The 21,913-nt window shown below is 48.5% G+C and overlaps 2 long non-coding RNA genes and 1 pseudogene across 2 annotated transcripts in view; 2 read left to right on the top strand and 1 right to left on the bottom strand.

The window, feature by feature from the left end:
* The first annotated feature begins 3,835 nt into the window (after nt 1-3,835).
* Nucleotides 3,836-21,913, top strand: part of LOC108537726 (uncharacterized) — a 38,584-nt gene continuing 20,506 nt past the window's right edge. Inside the window, exons 1-2 of the long non-coding RNA XR_001887912.1 lie at nt 3,836-4,212; nt 4,931-5,014. This is a non-coding gene — a long non-coding RNA (uncharacterized LOC108537726). The remainder of the gene's footprint in view (nt 4,213-4,930; nt 5,015-21,913) is intronic.
* Nucleotides 5,153-12,648, bottom strand: LOC108537718 (uncharacterized). Its single transcript, XR_001887910.1, has 4 exons — nt 12,435-12,648; nt 11,873-11,968; nt 10,588-10,684; nt 5,153-5,245 (listed from the first exon to the last, which is right to left on the bottom strand). It is a non-coding gene; the product is annotated as an uncharacterized LOC108537718 (long non-coding RNA).
* On the top strand, nt 18,984-20,068 carry LOC108537682 (dnaJ homolog subfamily B member 6-like; annotated as a pseudogene).

The following is a 21,913-nucleotide window of genomic DNA, read 5'->3' on the forward strand; positions in this document are numbered from 1 at the left end:
TAAAGCTGACTCCTTCAGCCCAACTCTAATGTGTTATTATACTAACCCCTTTCTCCATCTTACCAGAAACTTGTCTTATCATCTGAGCTTGGCATGAGCCAGGGCCCCAGGCACGGGTGGGGATAAATGCCCCATCTCCGGAACAGGGTGAGAGAAGAACGAAATGAGCTCGGCCCAGCACACTGAATTAGCGGAAGTAATTCAACCTATCAGTTATATCTCTAAGTATTGAGCGAGAGCCTGAAATACCTTCCGCATTGTTTTGGATTCATCAGAAGTACAAAGATATATCTCATAGCATATCTGCCATCAGGAAACTTAGGTTCCAGAAGAGGAGTTAAGACTCATAAACCACTGGGCTCAGTAGCTCATGTCTGTAATCTCAGTGCTTTGGGAGGCCAAGGTGGGAGGATCACTTGAGGCCGAAAGTTTGAGACCAGCCTGGGCAACATAGTGAGACCCCATCTCTAAAAAAAATACTTTTAATTAGCTGGGCATGGTGGTGTAGTCTCAGCTACTCGGGGTGCCAAGGCGGGAGGATCGCTTGGACCCAGGAGTTTGAAGCTGCAGTTACCTATGATTGATTACACCGCTGCACTCCAGCCTGCTCGACAGAACAACATCCTGCTTAAAAAAGAAAAAAAACGAAAAGACTTAGAACCTAAAAATGACAGGCAACTCAAGATCATTATGTGTGTGAAATGACTCTGAATGCTATGAGCTCAGAGAAAAATCCTGGAGCTGTTGGGGAGGACAGAAGATGAAGGTGTGGCTTGAAGGAAGATTGACTGAAATGATAAACATTATGTTTAGGTCCCCTGAGTGTAGGTACAAAGACATAAATAAGCTTGCTGAGGAGAGAGACAGCTGGAATGCCGAAAGATTTTCCAAGGGCAGCAAACACACCAGCCCAACCAGATGAAGAAGGGTCTCCCAAGCCATTGCTCTCACTCAGTGCTGCCCTGAGAGTTCGCTGGGATGTTTCAATGACAGTAACAGCCCACACCGTCAAAGCCTTCTTCTTGGCGTTGTATTGTGTAAAGCTCTGCAGGAAGACAGTACTTCTAGGAATGCACCTGTCATCAAAGCAGGGCCCACCCAGTTAGGAAACAAGGCCAGGCTGATCCAGAAGGACTTGGCTGACTATTGAACTCACCAGGAAAGAAGGTGCTCACTTGTTTGCATTTGTGGTCACACTGTGGCTCAGCAATGATTATTCCACCAACTAAGCCACTTCCTAAATCACAGTTCCACGTATGGCATAAAGGGCGGCTTCACCTGCCCTGGCTAATGTCTGGAACGTTCACAGAGCCACACACTGCCTCTGGGGAATGCCAGTGTCATGAAGTCTCTCTGGGAAGGGTCAGCCGCACCTCTCCAGCTTCCCTCTTCCCTCCCTTTGGGGGATGCCACCCTTCCTGCCAGGCTGCCTCTGGCCTCTCCATGTCACTTCAGCCATGCCAGGGCACTGATCTCACCGGGAGGCTGCGCCTCCTCCATCCTACAGAAATGACAGTCACACCCACCAACTGCCTCAACTTGGAGAAGCTATTTTAAGACCACACCTACCCTAAGGGAAGTTAAACAGCCAGTATATTTGCTCCCAATTTACTTATGGAGAAACTGAATCAAGATCTGACCTACCAGGGCAATCTCAACAATTCAGTGATTCACTGAGGTCAGAATTTCACAAAGCCTAACCAGAGCCTGTGAGCCCTCAGGCATGTCACCCTCTATGCTGTATCATGGAGGTAGGACCTGCCTGGTTCCAGCACTTTTGCCCACAGCTCTGCTATGGATCCTGCCTCTCAGACCCTATTATGTTTTGGTCATTAAATCTGTAATACTGAATCCCACATAGACTTGCAAGTCAAGGAATTCTGGCTGAGAAGGGTTCTCTCTGCTTATGATAGAGACACTCCCAACAAATGTGCATCTTTGTGTGTGTCTGTCCATTCGGATGCAATCAATGGCAGTAAATTCTTTACACTGTGATAAGAATCTCTAGCAAAGAATCAACAAGTTGAGGCCTTAAGTCTTAATGCAGGTGCAATCTGTAAGGGGATTCTTTTTTTTTTTTTTTTTTTTTTTTTTTTGGAGACGGAGTCTTGCTTTGTCACCCAGACTGGAATGCAGTGGCACGATCTCGGCTCACTGCAACCAACACCTCCCGGGTTCAAGCGATTCTCCTGCCTCAGCCTCCCAAGTAGCTGTAATTACAGGCGTGCGCCACCAATCCGGCTAATTTTTGTATGTTTAGTACAGACGGGGTTTCACCGCGTTGTTTAGGCTGGTCTCAAACTCCTGACCTCGTGATTCCTCCACCTTGGCCTCGCAAAATGTTGGGATTACAGGCGTGAGCCGGCACATGTGGCCTGTAAGGGGATTCTTACAGGAGGCCCGCTAGGCCAGGGACCTGTTCTGTTGAACTGAGATGCCTCTTCTGTTTGATTCTATTTGGTGCTTACCTGTGCCAGGAAAGTGCCCAGCAGTGAGAAGCCTCTGGGTTGACTTCCTTCCTCCAGGAGGGAAGGACTAAGTTTATGAAGCAGCCACTCTGGGAAGGCCACTATACAGCTTCCCATATGCTATACATGTTCACCACCCTCAGAGATTGCCCCACTAGCATATGTGGACAAGTCAAGGCTCAGAAAGGTTACCTCGACGGGTCTCACATAGGTGAGAGGAGGGGTGGCCTTGCACCTGCACTTGGCAGGCTGCAGGGGGTGCTGCTCGCTGGCCCGGCCTGAGGCCTTCCCGGCTCTCTCCCGCCCCTCCTGTCCTGGAGCCCAGCAAGCCGCACCCCCGCCTCCACCACCTCGGCCCCCCTTTCTGGGGCACTCACGTCTCTACCGGCCAGATCTCCCCCATCTTTCCAGGCCCACGCCTCCCCCGCGCTGACCCTCACAAACCCTGAGGTCAGACCCTCTTCAAGGACCCCCTACAGCTGCCCCTCTCTCAGGGTCCTTCGGGTGATCATGTAGTCACTGCAGCTCCACATCCCGTACGCCCGGGATCGCACCTAGCAAGTCCTTGCTGGGGCGTCCATGAGTGTCCCCACCCCGCCGCACCGCCACTGGGCGCCCGGGACTCGGCTTAGGCGCGCGGAGGGATAGCAGGGCGGCTGCAGAGAGCAGAGCCGAGGAGGAACCGAAAGGCTCAGAAACTCGGTGTGACCAGCGCCCTCCTGGACAAAACTCCCCGGGCCCCGCGCCATCGCCGCGGCCACGCGCAGCGCCCCTGGTCGCCGCCCCTCCCAGACCTCCCCGCTCCGAGCTCAGGCTCCGTCCTCTTCCCCAAGGGGCTACTAATCACGCCCCAAGGACGCTGGCCACCGGGGAAGGGGAGGACCCCAGGCCTGCGCCCGGCTGCGGGGAGGCGCCCCGCCCTCCCCCCTCCTCCTCGCGCCTCTCAGCTTCTCTCCCTTTTCTTCTCCTCTTCACTCAGCCCCTTTTTCTCTCCACACCCAGTCCGTTGTCCCCTCTTCGCTCACTCCACCCCACTTTCCTTCTTCCCTCCCCAGTGGGTCCCTCTCCCCCTTTCCTCTCCCCTACAACCTGCCCTCTCCACTCCCCACCGGCCCTCTCGCCTCCCCGGTCCCCCCTGCCCCGCCTCCGCATTCGGGTCACCCTGTCCCAGTCCCCCTATTCCCCCCTCTTCCGCCCCTCCCTCCCTCTCCTCTCCCCTCTCCCGCCCAGCGCCGTCCTCCTCCTCCGCACCCCGCCAGTCACCTCGTCCCCGCCTCGCCGTCTCCTGGAGCCGGCGTAACCGCTCGTCCCACCTCCCTCCCAGCCAATCGCTCTTCTCCTCCGCTCGGGGACGCTTCCCCGGGGAATCCTGTGGCCGGAGATGCTTGGTCGAGTCCCGGGTATGTGGTCACCTTGCGGGGGCCGCTACACCGTGCAGAATCCAGACCTGGGGTGTAGCAACCTCACAACTCCTCGTGCAGAAGAAACCAGAAGATCCGGGCGCGGGTCCAAGGTGGTCCGCACAGCCGTGGTTTAGCCGAGGCCGGCGCGCTACACTTAGTCCCGTGTGCAGTGCTTTCTGGTCACAGCAGCTTCCCTAGAAGCGACCCCACTTGGGTCAGAACCACCCAGCCGGGCAGCTGGTATTTCCCCCTTTCGCAGAGGGAGCAGCGCGCGTCGGGAGACGCAGTGACTCGCCAGGGTCAGACGCAGAGCGTCCTCCTCAAGCAAGGCCGAAGGCAGGGTGAGCATAGGGGCGTTCTCCGTCTGCCCCGGCTCGGGTGCACTGGCCTGGACTCCTCTGTGCGGGTTCCATGGTGTAGAGAGACGGCTCGAGTGCAGGCAGAGTTTAAGGGAAGGGGGTTTTGACTGCAAGGGCCGACAGAAAGGACTAAATCCAAAGGGTCCCCTTGGACCTGAACCTTCTCCTACACGCCTGGCCGATAAAAGGGGAATCTGCGTTTTTTTTTTTTTAAGCCCTAAATAGAAAAGCCTTGGGAGCTAGAATGGCAGAAACCCCAAACCGACAGCGCTGGCGCAGCTCGGTGCATTCCCCAGCCTGGCTGCCCTGCAGGGCCGCGCACGTTCCAGCGCTCAGGGGTTCAGGGACGGCGCCGCAGGACACACCCCAAACACAGAGCACAGACGAAGTTAAAATGAGCAGGCTGCACCCGGGACCACGCTGCCCCTAGCTGGCTCTGCCCCTGTCTCTCTGAACAGCAGGCCCCTGCCTCAAAGCCCGAGGGTCTTCGCATTTGCTGCTGTGGCTTCTCGCAGATACCTGCAGAGCTTCGCTTCCCGAACCCCTTCAGATCTTACAGAAGGGCCTCCTTCCAAACCAGGCCTTCCCTGTTCCCTGGCAACTGGTTTTAAAATCACAGCACCCCCACCCCCTGCAATTCACAGTCCCTCCTCAGTCCCTTCACTGCCTAGTTTTTTTTTTTTTTTTTTTTTTTCCTTAGCCCTTGCCGCAGTCAAACTTGAATGTGTTTGTGAATCACCTGAGGACCTTGCTACAACACAGATGCGAATTCACTTGGTCCAGGGTAGGTTCTCAAGTTTCTAACGCGCGTCCGTGATATTCTGCTGCTCCCCACCTGCTCGCGGATCTGCGAGGGCCTTTGACTTACAAAGGGTCCAACATGCAGATAATATAGAACAGTTTATTTTTCCTATGTATTTTGGTTTTCTATCTCCCGAACTTGAATGTGAATTCCACCAGGATAGAGCTCTGGTCTGCTGTGTTTGCTGCTATATTCTCGGTACCTGGAACAGGCCTGGCACATAGTAGGAGCACTATGTTATTTTCAGAAGGAAGGAATGAATGAAATACAAACCAGAAAAGACAGCAGAGGTGATAAACCTAACATTATACAAAGTGAAAGTCAAGGGGCAAATTATGAACGAAACAGAGGTTTTACACTCATTTTTTAAAAGGGAGAAATAACAGTCACAAGCCCTTAGGTCCTAAAGTAAAACTGTCTCCCCAAAAGGGGAAATTGCAAATACTACATTGGTTTTAGAAAGGTTAACTCCTATCTTGGTCACATCTCAGAAGCAAAAAGTGACGTAGAAGACTTGAGTAAAGAAATTGATGGCCAGGCGTGGTGGCTCATGCCTATAATCCCAGCACTTTGGGAGGCCGAGGTGGGCGGATCACTTGACGTCAGGAGTTTAAGACCAGCCTGGGCAACATGGGGTAACCCCATCTCCACTAAAAACGCAAAACTTAGCCGGGTGTGGTGTCAGGCACCTGTAATCCCAGCTACTCAGGAGGCTGAGGCAAAAGAATCTGTTGAACCTGAGAGGCAGAGGTTTCAGTGAGCTGAGATTGTGCCACTTCACTCCAGCCTGGGCAACAGAGTGAGACTCTGTCTCAAAAAAAAAAAGAAAAGAAAAGAATAAACAGGACCTGTGTATTTACTAGTTTATTGTTGTAAACTATACATAACATAAAATTTACCATGTTAACCATTTTAAGTGTGCCGTTCAGTGGCAAAGTACATCCACATTATTGTACAACCATCACCACCGTCCATCTCCAGGACTTTTTCATCTTCCCAAATTCTATATCAATTAAACAATAACCCCTTCTCTTTCCCTCCAACCTCTGGTAATCACTATTATAATTTTTGTCTCTGAATTAGACTACTTTAGGTACCTCATATAAGTGGAATCATATACTGCTTATCCTTTCGTGACTGGCTTATATTACTTAGTATGATGTCTTCAAGGTTCATCCATGTTGTAGCATGTATCTGATTTTCATCCCCTTTTTTCTTTTTTCTTTTTTTGAGACCGAGTCTCACTCTGTCAACCAGGCTGGAGTGCAATGATACGATCTTGGCTCACTGCAACCTCCGCCTCCGAGGTTCAAACAATTCTTCTGCCTCAGTCTCCCAAGTAGCTGGAATTACAGGCACCCACCATCATGACTGGCTAATTTTTGTATTTTTGTAGAGACGGGGTTTCACCAAGTTGGCCAGGCCGGTCTTGAACTCCTGACCTCAGGTTATCTGCCTGCCTTGGCCTCCCAAAGTACTGGGATTACAGGTTACCCAAGCCTGGCCTCATTCCTTTTTAATAGCTGAATAATAACCCATTGTATATATACACATTTGTTTCTCCATGCATCTGTTGATACACACATGGGTTGCTCTACCTTTTGGCTATTGTGTCTAATGCTGCTATAAGCATGGGTGTACAAACAGCTATTCAAGTTTCTGCTTTCAGTTTTTTTGGGAATATACCCAGAAACCCAGAAGTGAAACTGCTGGATCATACATTTCATTTTTTGAGGAACTCGCATACTGTTTTCTGTAGCGGCTGCACCATGTGAACTAAAGGTTAAAATGAACATCTCACCGTCGCTATGGAGAGGGGCCTGGACTAGTTGTCCTAGGGTTTTTTCTAGCTCTGCTGGCCTATGGTTAGGGAAATGTGAGGATGAACAACAGGGAAGGGAAGTGGATTGGAAGGACGCGGGCAGTCTTCCAGTTCAGATGCTGGGAGTGGTGGTGGTCAGGGTGGGGGAAGGGTGTTTATGAAGTCATAATCCAGTTATGGACCTCAGGACATTTGGACTGGGAGAGGTAGACCTAGGCCAGTTTGGAGTACTAGGCAATGGGGCGGCGGGGGTCCCTGCACCTTAAGGAAGCCTGAGAAAGAAGAACCTCACATGTATCAGGGAGTCCCAGAGAAAATGGTGCAAGGAGCAAGGCCCAGTAGCCAGCCGTCCTCAATGTCATGGCCCCGGAGGCCAGAACAGTAGAGAAATTCAAGGTGCGGAGCCTGGCTCCCTCACATGGGCAGCCTGGCCCACTGGCTCTTACCATTCATATATCTGTGAACATGGCCTTATTTGGAAACAGGGTCTTAGCAGATCTGATTATGTAAAGATGAGGTCCTATTGGATCAGAGTGGGCCTCATAAGACAAGGGGGTTGGGGCACACAGACACACACCTGTCCTGTGGGCAGGTGAGGAAACTGGAGCAAATGCCAGCTCCCTGAACAGAACAGAGTGAGCCTGACAGTTGGGCATCTGTCCAAACCACACAAGCGGGCCCGGCAGGAGCAGTACCTGTCCAGTGGACAAGCGGCCCATGCAATCAGGATGGCCGGGAAGAGGCTGATGCTTCCAGTCACGTTTTGTCTCCTTGCCCTCATTTGGGCAGAGGTAAAGAAGGAGCACTGCCGGCTACACACGGTGGATCACGGCTGTAATCCCAGCACTTTGGGAGGCTGAGGCAGGTGGATCACTTGAGGTCAGGAGACCAGCCTGGCCAACATGGTGAATCCTCGTCTCTAACAGAAATACAAAAATTACCCGGGCATGGTGGCACATGCCTGTAATCACAGCTCAGGGGACTGAGGCAAGAGAATTGCTTGAACCCAGGAGGCAGAGGTTGTAGTGAGCTGAGATTTCGCCACTGCACTCCAGCCTGGGTGACAGAGGGAGACTGTCTCAAATGCATACATACATGCATACATACATACGTACATACATAAAATATTTTAAAAATAAAAAAGAAAGAGCACTGCCTAGCATCACTTTGGCAGACTCATCTCCACAACCCGTGATCATCCTGTTCAGTTTTTATGATTTGGACCTGGTGGGCCCATGGCTCAAAGGGTGGGCCTGTGACCCACACTGGCCCATCAGGATACTGCAAAGCCCTGGACACAGCAGTGGGGTGAGGCGTGAGCATGGGCCTTGTGTAAGCAGGAGTATAGACTCCTAGTAGAAGGGTTGCTGCAGACTTTGGGGGAGACTGTTTCTTCTGGGATTGTCTTCTGTAAGCCAGATGCAACCAGGGTGGCCAGAGGGTAATCGTAGCCACCTCACAGTGAGATCCTTGCTGAGCGGATGCTCTCTACTGGGGACAGTAAAGTCACTCCACTCTACTTCAGACTTTGCAAGGAGACTCCTTGTTCCTCCTTTAAGCCAGAGGTTCTCTGACACTCTTAACTAGAGCTGCCTTCAAACACCTGTTGTGAGTTGAATCGGGTCCCCCCAAAAGATATGTCCAAGTCCTAACCCCAGGTATCTGTGATCTGTGAGCATGGCCTTATTTGGAAATAGGATCTTAGCAGATTTGATTATGTAAAGATGAGGTCGTACTGAATTAGAGTGGGCCTCATAAGACAAGGGGGTTGGGGCGCACCGACACACACTGGGGAGGATGCCACGTGAAGACAGAGGCGGAGATGAGGGTGACATGTCTACAGGCCCAGGAACACCAGGGGTTGCCAGCAACTACCAGAAGCTGGGAGAAAGCCATGGAATTCCCCTCAGATTCTCTCAGAACTCCCAGAAAAAAACAACCCTCCTGACACCCGATCCTGGCCTTCCATCTTCCAGAACCGTGGGGGGAAAAATGCATGTCGTTTCCATCTGCTTTGTGGTACTTTGTTACCGCAGCCCCAGGAGACTAATGCAACACCTCACGGATGTGCTAAGCGTGGCGACATCTCCCACCTCTTCCTTCCAGGAAACACGCCCGAGAGGCCTTTACGAAGGGGCAACTGTAGTCTGCCGTATTTACCTGAAGATGCAGTTTGGGCAGCTGTTTCCATCACATGCATGGCCTCTGGACTCTCCTGCCCGACTCTTTCCCCAGTAGCTATGCTAAAAGCAATCTTAGAGTAGGCTCTCCTGATATCTGGCCTGGATTGACGTAAATCATCTGCCTTTTCTTGACCCATCCTCCACACCACCTCTGTTTCCCAAACAGATTTTTATCATTCCTCAGATGAAATCTCTCTATTGATTATCTACATTCTATAAGAAAATTCCAAGCTCTTCAACATGTCACTCAAGGGTCTAAAGAGTCTCATATCCACTTCTCTCTGTCTTGTCTGCCCTCACTCCTCTGCCACATGCCCTGTACTTTGATTATATTAATTTTTTTGATTGTAGCTGAGAGTGGTGGCTCACGCATGTAATCCCAGCACTTTGGGAGGCGGAGGCAGGTGGATCACTTGAGGTCAGGAGTTTGAGATCATCTTGGCCCACATGGTGAAACTCTGTCTCTACTAAAAGTACAAAAATTAGCCAGGCATGGTGGCAGGCACCTGTAATCCTAGCTACTGGGGATGCTGAGGCAGGAGAATTGCTTGAACTCAGGAAGCGGAGGTTACAGTGAGCCGAGATCGTGCTATTGGACTCTACCCTGGGTGACAAAGCAAGACTCTGTCTCTAAATAAATAAATAAATAAATAAATAAATAAATAGACTGTAAATATTCCACACACTTTCACAGTTCCATGTTTTTGCAAATGCAGTTCTGCACAAAATGTTCTGCCTGTTAGTTGGCTCACACAGGATTCAGTCTAGCCCCCTTCACCTACCTGCCCTCCCATATAGAAGAAGCTGGAAAAGTGAAATCCTGTCTCTCCCGGCTCCCTTGCTGCTAAGGATGGCCACATGACCCAGTTCTGGCTAGTAGGATGTAAGAGGAAATCCACAGGAAGGTTCCTGCTTTCCTGATAAAAGGGGATATCATAGCTGGCCTCCCTCTGTCTTTCTCCTTTCAATGTGGACACGATGCCTGGAGCTGCTGCAGCCAATCTGCAGCCATGACTCAGAGGATAAGAGAATTCTAGAAACCTTAGTCCCAACACCAGTGAGCCAATGTACCACCTTTAGTGCCTACCTCTGGGCTTATTATATGAGAAAATAACCTTCTATTTGTTTAAACCTTACTAGTCATGTGTTCTGTGACTTGCTGCTGAACACATTTCTAATCAATACACTGATACTGTTCATCTTTCTAGATCTTTCTAGGTAGATTGTTGCTTCCTATGAGAAGTATTCCCAAATTTCCTGGTCAGACTATGACTTCCTTCTGGAAGCATCCATGACACTGTGTACTTACCTGGGTTGCAGTACACATGCCATAACTAATTGCTTACTTCCTGCATAGGCTGTGAGCTCTGATATTATTCTTTGTATAGAATAATATCATGCATGCTGGGACCTAGCAGAGTGGCTCACACAGAGCAGCGGCTCCTAAAATGCATTGCGAGTGAAGAATTCCATTTCCAGAAGGATATCATGCTATGTTATAACCTCTGGCTAGGCTTCTCACCCTTTGAAATCTACAGTGACTGACTCACCTTGCTAACTCATCTCTACAGGCAGAATGTGCTCTGCAAGCCAATCTATTCACCAGATATTTGTCGAAGTCTCAGGTACAAGCTGCTGTGCTATGCTCTGTACAGGATAAAAAAAGAAAGGGAATATTGTAACATGGAAGTTAATGTTTCCCTTGCATGTCTTAAATAACATAGCCAAGGGTGGCCAGGCGTGGTGGCTCATTCCTATAATCCCAGCACTTTGGGAGGTCGAGGTGGGCAGATCACTTGCAGTCAGGATTTCAAGGGCAGCCCGGCCAACACAGTGAAACCCATTCTCCACTAAAAATAAGAAAATTAGCCAGGTGTGGTGACACACCTGTAGTCCCAGCTACGTGGGAGGCTGACGCAGAAGAATCTCTTGAACTTGGGAGGTGGAGGTTGCAGTCAGCTGAGATCATGCCACTGCACTCCAGCCTGGGTGACAGAGTGACTCTTTCTCAAAAACAAAAACAAACCAACCAACAAAACATAGCCATGGGTGTGGAAGCAAGACATATTTGAAATATTTGCTTAGAACGGTAGTTCTTAATCCTGGCTATGCTAGAATGACCTGGGAGCTTTAAAAACTACAAATGCCCAGGTCCTGTCTTCAGAGAGTCTGATTCAGCTGGTCTGGTCCCCTCTCCCTAACACCTAATCTTATTTTTTAAAGCTTCCTAGGTGATTGTAACATATAACCAGGGTGTGCATCCCTGATTTAAAAGAAGGATAAGTGTGGACCGGGAAGATTTCTTGGAGGATGTGACCTATGGGCCTTGAAGTACAGGGGACATTTGGACAACAGGAAGAAGAGGTATTTGAGGAATGAGGATTGCTGAGTGAGCAGAGGCAGGAAAGAAGCTTCAGTGTGGCTGTCAGCCAATCAGCCACACTGGGGGATTTTAAATTTCTACTAAAATTGAAAAATAAAAAAATAAATTAGGCTTGGTGGCATGCATCTGTAGTCCAGGTTGTTTGGGAAGAAGCAAAGGTGGGAGGATCACTTGGGCCCGAGAGGTTGAGGCTGCAGTGAGCCGTGATCACAACACTACACTCCAGCCCAGGTGACAGATTAAAACCCTGTCTCGAAAACATTAAAACTAAAAATAAGTTCCAGCGGGCAGACACCAGAAGGAGACGATCTCAGGAGGCAGCAGAGGCAGCAGACAGTTGGGGAAACAGCCCCAGTCCCGGGCTCAGGAGACCTGCAACTCCCACCCTGATTTCATCCCCACTCCACTGTGTGCCCGCGTGCATGGCATCCGCGGGGTCTGTCACTTCCTACCTGCAAACCAGATGCTTCCTGAGCTCCCTCCCGTGATCTTCCCGTGATCTTCCTGGTCTGATTTTTCACATTCGTGTTCTGAACACCAGGCCAGGCCTGCATGAGTCAGGACAAAAGTTAGATGGCTGCCTCCCCTGTCCCGCCTGCCCCTTCACCCACAGCCACTACACCTATGGAATTGGCAACCTCGCTGCACTGTGCAATGCAGAGGGGGAGGTAGAGGAGGGAAGTTGTTGGGAAATAGCATGAAAGACACCAGGCAAGCAGACAGCACTGTGCAAAAGAGGAGCTGTGCCGGACTGAGGGCCCCACTGCCAGGCCACTGCAGTGAGGGGGCTGCCCCTTGCCCAGGATGGCCTTGCACTGAGTGGAGTCATCTTGCTCCCCACAGCCAGGACTGACTGAGACTAGGAGGCAAGGCCCTCGCCTCAAGGTATGACATCACAGCTTTGTGGTGTGGCTTATGTTCCAGAACAGTCCCCGGTGGATTAAGCCAAACATAAGCTTTACTTGAAACCTCATCTTTGCTGGGCCCAGCCCTTCCCCATATCTGTCCGCTTACCTCTCTCCAGTACAGCTTTTCCTGCACAGCGCTCGTTCAATAAACCACATTCATGTTTGTCTCAGGGTCTGTTCCTAAACACTTGATCTAAGACGCCGTGCTTTCAATAAATAAAAGAAAATGCCACTGACGGATGAAACATGTATGGCAGGCGACCACAAAACAGGGGCTAAAGGAAACTCCCAGATTCATTTTAGAAAAAGAAGAATGGAGAGTTACAAGAGTCTGATTGTGGGGCAAGGAAGCAGAGAAAAAGCAGCTTCCTGTTTATGCCTGGAGTGCAGTACACTGAGCAGTGTTTTGCCTGGTTTATTTCCAAAGTATTGTAGGGCAGCTGAGAGCTTCCACAGTAAGGAGAAATCCATCTTTTTGACCAGCCCCGGTCAATGAATTACCTGACTCACGCAATTCAGTAGACTCCACCTGATTTTGTTTTCGGTTTTGCTTTTTTTTTTTTTAAACAGAGTCTTGCTCTGTCACTCAGGCTGGAATGCAGTGCAGTGATCTCGGCTCACTGAAACCGCCGCCTCCCGGGTTCAAGTAATTCTCCTGCCTCAGCCTCCTGAGTAGCTGGGATTACAGGCATATACCACCATGCCCAGCTAATTTTTATATGTTTAGTAGAGACGGGGTTTCACCATGTTGCCCAGGCTGGTCTCAAACTTCTGGCGGCAAGTGATCTGCCCTTCTCGGCCTCCCAAAGTGCTGGGATTACAGGTGTGAGCCACTGCGCCCAGCCAGTAGATCCTTTATGATGTACCTCACTTAAAAGCTACATTATAAAGGGAATGGTCAAACTCCAATAATGAATGTGGTCTTTTTCCTTTTAGAGACCAGACTGATCTACTAATAGTGTAATTCAAAGATGGCTATAAAGGCCGAAACTAGCCAAACCCTCTTGGCCCAACTGTGACCCTTAAGCTTCCAACTACAAGGACCTAGTGAAAGTTTAATAAAACGCTGCCTGACTGGGTGCAGTGGCTCACACCTGCATGTAATCCCAGCACTTTGAGAGACAGAGGTGGGTGGATCACTTGAGTCCAGGAGTTCGAAACCAGCCTGGGCAATATGGCAAAACTCCATCTCTACAAAAAATACAAAAATTAGCTGAGCATGATTACACACAACTGTAGTCCCAGCTACTCAGGACACTGAGGTAAGGAGGATCGTTTGAGCTGGCAGGTGGAAGTTGCAATGAGCTGAGATCTTACCATTGCACTCCAGCCTGGGCTAAAAGAGCAAGACTCTATCTCAAAATAAATAAATAAATAAATAAATAAATAAATAAATAAATAAATAACTAACAGCACTGGGGTCGTCACCAGATCAGAAAGCCAGGAAAAGGGTGCTGCCCAGACCCAGGGTGCCTGGCACTGGCACCCAGCCCCAAGTTCAGTCCAAGCACCTCCTGCCTCTCAGGGCTGGCTGGAGTTTGCTCCCTGATGGGAGACCTGGATTACCCAACCGTCCTCAGACCAAATAATACCTAAGCACTTGAGGTACTTCTGACTATTGTCAGCTGAGTCTTGGCTCAAGTTTTGTCAACAACACGGATTAATTTATAACTAAGGTTAAAAACTCTTAATTGAAAGTTAACTGATTCGGCCCATTTTCAGGGGAGAATGAGAGACGCCTCAGAAGCAACTATCGTGGCTACTAGGGGGTCTCACATGAGGGATCATGTGGGGACAAGCCCAGATGGTGGACTCTTAAGGACAATTGCTTATAAAATGAGCCCAGCATGGTGGCTCACCCCTATAATCCCACCACTCTGGGAGGCCAAGGCAGGAGGATCACTTGAGACCAGGAATCCAAGACCAGCTTGGGAAACATGGCGAAATCCCACCTCTACAAAAAAACACAACAAAATTGGCGGGGTGTAGTGGCACATGCTTGTAGTCCCAGCTGCTCGGGAGGTTGAGGTGGGAGGTCACCTGAGCCCAGGAGGTCGAGGCTATGGTGAGCAGTGATCACATGACTGCACTCCAGCCTGAGCGACATAGTAAGACCCTGTCTCAAAAAAAATAAACATAGAAATAAAATAAGCGTGCATCTCACTAAGGTGAATGTGTTTAGAGAACCATCATAACTGACGTTCACCGAGCACCTGGTGCTTCTGGGCAAAAGGTAGAATTTTTGCCCAGAAGCATACTCTACACATATCAGCTCAGTTAATCCTCACAATAAACAGATGCTATTATCATCCCCCTCCTTTTTTATTGTGGTAAAATCTACATTACATTTGCCATCTTAACCATTTGTAAGTATACAGTCCAGTGCCAATTAAATGCACACAAATCGTTGTGCAATAATCACCACCATCCACCTCCAGAACAGTTTCATCTTGCAAAACCGTAACGCTATGCCCATTAAGCAATAATTCCCCCCTCCCCTTCCCCGGCCTCTGGCAACTCCGTCTACACTCTGTCTCTATGAACTTGGCTCCCCTAGGTACCTCATATAAGTGAAATCACACAGTACTTGTCTTTTTGTGTCTGGTTTGTTTCACTTAGCATAATGTGCTCAAGTGTCATCCATGTTGTAAGTAGCATGTGTCCAAATTTCGTTTCTTTTTAAAGCTAGGTAATATTCCCTTGTACATTCAGCCCCCAGTGTTCATCCATTCGTCCTTCGATGGGCACTTGAATTGCTTCCACCTTTTGGGTATTCTGAATGGTGCTGCTGTGAAAGTGGGTGGGCAAGCATCCCTTCCAGCCCCTGCTTTCACTTCTTTGGGGGTAGCCAGAAGTGCAACTGCTGATATTATTTACAGAAGAAGAAGAAATCAGGTGCAGGAGATTAGGCGACTTGCCTAAGCCTGTGTGACTAAGTGTCAGAACCAGGATTTCTCCCAAGCAGACTGGCTCCAAGGTCCTGGCTCCGGACCACCGGGCTCACTGCTTCCCACCTGTGCCTCTCACTTTCTGAGATGACCACACCTGGAAGGTTACAAAGAGTGGTCATGCTGACCAGCAGAGGGCATGCCTTGGCCTCTCACGGGGTCGCCCATCTTCTCTGCCCTCCACATCTGCGGCTTGCAGAGACCACAAACCGACGTGAAGAAACATCCTATAGAAGGGCCGGGCACAGCAGCTCATGGCCGGGTGCAGCAGCTCACGCCTGTCACCCAAGCACTTTGGGACGCCGAGGTGGGCGGATCACTTGAGGCCAAGAGTTCAAGAGCAGCCTAGCCAATGTGGCGAAACCTCATCTCTACTAAAAAAAATAAATAAATAAATAATTAGCCGGGCATGGTGGCAAATGCCTGTAGTCCCAGTTACTTGGGAGGCTGAGGCAAGAGAATCCCTTGAACCTGGGAAGTGGAGGTTGCCGTGAGCCAAGATCACGCCACTGAACTCCAGCCTGGGCAACAGAGCGAGACTGTCTCGAAAAAAAGAACATAAATGTCCTTTAGAGACTGGAGCCGGGCGCGGTGGCTCACGCCTGTAATCCCAGCTCTCAGGGAGGCAGAGGCGGGAGGATAGCTTGAGCCCAGGAGTTCGAGACCTGCCTGGGTAATACAGCGAGACCCCGTTCTCCACAAAAGGAAAAAAAAAAAAGACAAAAAAAAAAAAAGAGACTGGATATTCCACTTCCCTCCACACAGCTGTAAAACAGAAATTGGTTCGCTCCCTCCCCTGCCAAACCTGTCATTGTGTCCCATTGCTCTTAGAGATCAAAATCTCTAAGATTATTATGGTCCGCCCTGGTGTGATCCTGCTGCTTCTTTACCCCATCTTTGCTTCTCTCTGACATTCATGTTTCCATCAGAGCCCACCTTCTTCCTATCCTCAGCCATGTGATCATAGACCGACTAATGGCCACCCAAAGATATCAGGGCCTAATCCCTGGAACGTGTAAATATTAACGTGGTGCAAAAGTCATTGTGGTTTTTGTCATTACTTTCAATAGCAAAAACCTCAATGACTTTTGCACAAACCTCATACTACCTAATAAGGAAAAAGGGCCTTTGCAGGTGTGATTAGGGTAAGGATTTTGAGATGAGGTGCTTGTCCTGGATTATCTGGGAGGGCCCCAAACGCCACCACAAGTGTCCTTATAAGAGAGAAGCAGAGGCAGACCAGACACACAGAGGAAAAGGCTATGTGAAGACTGAGGCTGAGGTCACAGCAATGCAGCTACAAGCTCTGAACTCCTGGAACCACAATGGCTACTTCAGGGCCTCTGCGCTGCATACCTGCCCGTCTCTACCTCTGCATGGCTGGCTTCTTCCTGTCTTCACACCTCAGCACAAGTTTAGGTCTTACCCCCTTGGAGAGACCTTTTTCGCCTTCCAGACCTCCCTACAAGCCCCCATCACACTCCATGACCCCACCCTATTTATTTTATTCCTACCCTATCACTACTATTACTTATTTCCTTCTATCTTATTTGTGTCTTACTATAAACAGGCATTTCTAATTCGACATAAATATAATAAGATGCAGAGGTTTATATGGATCTTATTTTTTGCCTCCTGCTCTAATCCGTCAGAGCAGGGACTGTCTCTATCTTCTTTGATGCTGAACCCCCAGTGCCTGGAACACTGCTGTGTTTGCCAAGGATACCATAACAAAGTACCACACAGACTGGACGGCTTCAACCATGGAAATTTAACTTCTCAAAGTTCAAGAGGCTAGAAGTCCATGGCTGGGGGTGGTGGCTCACACCTGTAATCCTAGCACCTTGGGAGGTTGAGGCAGTAGATCACTTGAAACAAAGAGTTCAAGATCAGCCTGGCCAACATGGCGAAACCCCGTCTTTACTAAAATTACAAAACTTACAGCCGGGTGTAGTGGCTCACACCTGTAATCCCAACACTTCGGGAGGCCAAGGTGGGGTGGATCCCTCGAGGTCAGGAGTTCGAGACCAGCCTGGCCAACATGGTGAAACTCCGTCTTTACTAAAAATACAAAAAATTAGCTGGGCATGGTGGCACATGCCTGTAGTCCCAGCTACTCAGGAGGCTGAGGCAGGAGAATTGCTTGAACCCTGGAGAGGCAGGTTGCAGTGAGCTGAGATCACGCCACTGCACTCCAGCCTGGGCCACAGAGCGAGACCTGTCTCAAAAAAAAAAAAAAAAAAAAAAAAAAAAAAAATTCGTAGGGGGTGATGGTGGGCATGTGTAATCCCAGCTACTTGCCAGGCTGAGGCAGAAAAATTGCTTGAACCCTGGAGGCAGAGGCTGCAGTGAACTGAGATTGCGCCACTTCACTCCAGCCTGGGCCACAGAGTGAGATTCTGTTTCAAAATAAATAAATAAATAAAATAGAAGAAGTCCAAGATATAGGTATCAGTGGATTTGGTTTCTTCTGGGGCCTCTTCCCTTGGCTTGCAGAGAAGTAGCTTTCTGGCCGTGTCCTCGCGTGGCCTCAGTTCGTGTGCATCTGTGGTGTCTCTTTCTGAGCGTCCTAATCTCTTCTTGTGAGGACATCAGTCAGATTGGATTAAGGACCAGGCTAACCACTTCCTTCTAACTTAATCACCTCTTTAAAAGTCCTATCTCCAAATATAATCTCAGAGCTTCAACTATGGTGAATTTGGGGAGGCGCGATCCAGCCCCTAATAACCACCTCACATATGTTAATGGTGGGCATGTGGCAGCCATGCTGTTAGGTGAATGCTAATGCTATGATCACACCAACAGAAACATAAATGGAAGAGGGAAGTTGGAAAGCCACAAAAGAAAAACTCAAATGGACAGAAAATATAAAAATACATCCAATCTCACTAGACTCAAAGAAAATACATATTAAGGCAACAATGAGACACTATCACTTGCCTAACAAAATGGCTGAGATTTAAAAGTGGACAATAGTTGCTTGTAGGAGTGCAGAGGTGGTACACGCCTTCTGCAAAACAACTTGGCATGAAGCAAAGTACAGAGTTCCACGGGATGGGCGGTCTCCCTTAAAGAAGTGACCTGAAGGTAATTCTTAGTCAAGTGAAGACAGAGAGAGGAACAAATGGGGCAGAAAGAACAGTCTGATTAAAAGCCTCGAAGCCACAAAGTACAGTGCCTTCAAAGAGGTAGGAGAGCCCTATTCCACATAGTACTGGAAGTCCTAGCCAGGGCAATCAGGCAAGAGAAAGAGATCAAAGGTATCCAAATTGAAAAAGAGAAAGTCAAATTGTCCCGGTTTGCAGATGACATGATCTTATGTCTAGAAAAATCTAAAGATTCCACCAAAAATCTTAGATTTGATAAATGAATTGAGTACAGTTGCAAAACCAATATACAAAAATCAGTGGCATTTCTGGCTGGGCTTGGTGGCCCATGCCTATAATCCCAGCATGATTGAGATGCCGAGCTGGGAAGATCGTTTGAGGCCAGGAGTCTGAGATCAGCCTGGGCAATATAGCAAGACCCCATCTCATTTTTTCAAAATTAAAATTTCAAAAATGAGGGAAAGGAAAGCACCAGGAGCCGCCGCTGCCAGCACAACAGTGCCTGGAGGCGGGAGGAGATCCGGGCCGCCATGCGGCCTCCCCTGCATCCCGCCACCAGCCGCCTCTGTCCTTGGACCTATTCCAACAATCTCTTAAAACATGGTGGATTAGTAGGAAGTTCTAGGTGTGTAGAGACATGCCTCACCCGAGGATGTTAAAAAGGCATATGAGAAACTGGCTCTGAAGTGGCACCCAGATCAAAATCCTTGGAATAAAGAAGAAGCAGAGAGAAAATTCAAACAAGTAGCACAGGCATTATGAGGTGCTGTCAGATGCTAAGAAACGGGACATCTATGACAAATATGGCAAAGAAGGATGAATTGGTGGAGGGGGAGGTGGAAGTCATTTTGATGGTCCATTTGATTTTGGCTTCACATTCCATAACCCAGATGATGTCTTCAGGGAATTTTTTGGTGAAAGAGACCCATTTTCATTTGACTTCTTTGAAGACCCTTTTGAGGACTTTTTTGGGAATCGAAGGGGTCCCTGAAGAAGCAGAAGCTGAGGGACGGGGTCGTTTTCTCCACATTCAGTGGATTTCCATCTTTTAGAAATGGATTTTTCTTCTTTTGATACAGGATTTACTTCATTTGGGTCACTAGGCCAGGGGGACCTCACTTCATTCTCTTCTACATCATTTGGTGGTAGTGGGATGAGCAACTTCAAATCGATATCAACTTCTACGAAAATGGTTAATGACAGAAAAATCACTACGTTTCCTAAGGCCTTCCCAGCCATGTGGGACTGTGAGTCGATGAAACCTCTTTCCTTTAGAAATTACACAGTCTCAAGCATTTCTTTATAGCAGTGTGAAAATGAACGAATACACTCTCCTTTCTTTTTCACCTCCCCTTTATCCCTCACAGCTCCCCTAATCCCCTTCCAAGGAACAGGGATTCTCACACAGGTCCCACGGCAGGACCCATGCTTACCAAGCCTCTGGCTCTTTCTCCCAGCTCCAGAATCCCTAGGTTTCATTTTGGAAACAAATTTATGTCTAGCTATTAATAATGTTTCATAGCATTACCTCGTTTATGTAATATATTTGCACTTAAATTTGACTTCAAGAGACTACAAAGAGAATTGTTGAGAATGGTCAAGAAAGGCTAGAAGTTGAAGACGGCCAGTTAAAGCCCTTAACAATAAGTGGTAAGGAGGAGCTGCTGTGCTTGGGTAACGAGTAATTCAATGCATGCACTTAATAGAAATGTTAAACTGTAATAAGCATCATTTGAGGATTAACAGGCACTGGCACTTTTTTTTGAAGACTTCAAATGAACTCCACTTTCAGTATAATTATACCAAATCTAAAGAATTTATAAACAACTCATCAGAACCTCTATTTGTCATAGACTTTTGAGTTTATTGTTGGGACAACATAAGAAGACCATTTTTTTTTTTTTGTCTTTAAAATTTTTGTAAATCTCTGTATGCGCTTTGCTTTTTTATTAAATGTACTCCAAGGTGACCCTGACTCTTTAGTGTAGGACAAGATTGCACACTAACACCAGCATGGATCTGCTTTTCCATTGTGTCTGAAATGTGAGCCACGTGGTGTCAGTCTGCTGTGAAGTTAACATTGCCAGGACAAATCTTCTACAGAAGTAATTTCAATTTATTTTCAGTATTTAGTAGTGAAAGATATTAATGCATTAATGGTAATACATTCTGGTTTAATATAAATTAAAAGTGGCTGAGTGCGGTGGCTCATGCCTGTAATCCCAGCACTTTGGGAGGCCGAGGCGGGCAGATTATTTGAGGTCAGGAGTTCGAGACCAGCCTGGGTCATAGGGTGAAACCCTGTCTCTACTAAAAATACAAAACTTAGCCAGGCGTGGTGGCGAGTGCCTGTAGTCCCAGCTACTCGGGAGGCTAAGGCAGGAGAATCACTTGAACCCAGGAAGCGGAGGTTGCAGTGAGCCAAGATCATGCCACTGTACTCCAGCCTAGGTGACAGAGCGAGACTATGTCTCAGAAAACAACCAACCAACCAACCAACCAAAAAAACAAAAACCCTGCCCTTGTATGTTTATACAGCACTATTCACAATGTGGTCTGATCAGATTTGCGTTTCAGAAAGAGTATAGTGACCAAACCAAGGGAGGAGCAGCAGGAAGAAAGGAAAGTTGAGGGACACTGGAAAAATAATGGAGTCAGAATCAGCAGACCGGTGACACAACAGACCTGCAGGGAAGCAAAAGAGAAGGAAGTGTGGGTCCCGCCCAGCTTGGGGCTTGAGCAGGTGAGTGGTGGCGACTCTTTCCAGGGTAGATAGGGAACAGGAGGAGGGGCTTCAGGGGAAAAGCCTGGCATGTCTTATCCTAGACATGGTGAGACTGAAGTCCTGTGAGAGATCCTCGGAAAGTTCCAGCAGGCAATAAGCATATAAAGGTATTATCTATAAGTCAAAACGGGAAGCCAAAACCTATGTTAGGAAGAGATTGCCCAAGTGGGGTGCCCAGGACCGGTCCACCCAGCCCCAGCCTCATAGCCATGACCAACTACTATTGCATCAGTTTGGTACTAAAGCATCAGGAACCAAGGTAGAGGCCATAGGCCTGCCTGAACATGGACATGTTACAGGCTCCAGGGAGTCCCAACAGCTGGGAAGTTGAGCCCTGTCTCTAGATAAGGCTGATTCTGGGAGACAGGCTTTCACAGACATTTTATAAGATCCAAAAATTATAGCACTGTATCTTGCGTAGAGGGTCTTCCCCACACTGTCAACACTTACCTGCAAATTAGAGTCGGGGGAGGGTGCCTTCTCAGAAAACACAATTTTTCTCTTTACCATAGGTGTTGGCAAATCTTTTCGCAATTTATCATTTATCTTTTGACTTTGTTTATGGTATTTCTCATACATAAGTTTAATGTTTCTGGTAATCAAATTTATTTTTATTTTTTATTTACTTATTTTTTAAAAATAGAGATGGAGGGCCGGGCGCGGTGGCTCAAGCCTGTAATCCCAGCACTTTGGGAGGCCGAGACGGGCGGATCACGAGGTCAGGAGATCGAGACCATCCTGGCTA

Source organism: Rhinopithecus bieti, unplaced genomic scaffold (assembly GCF_001698545.2).
Source record: "Rhinopithecus bieti isolate Rb0 unplaced genomic scaffold, ASM169854v2 scaffold_315, whole genome shotgun sequence".
NCBI classification, from domain to species: domain Eukaryota; kingdom Metazoa; phylum Chordata; class Mammalia; order Primates; family Cercopithecidae; genus Rhinopithecus; species Rhinopithecus bieti.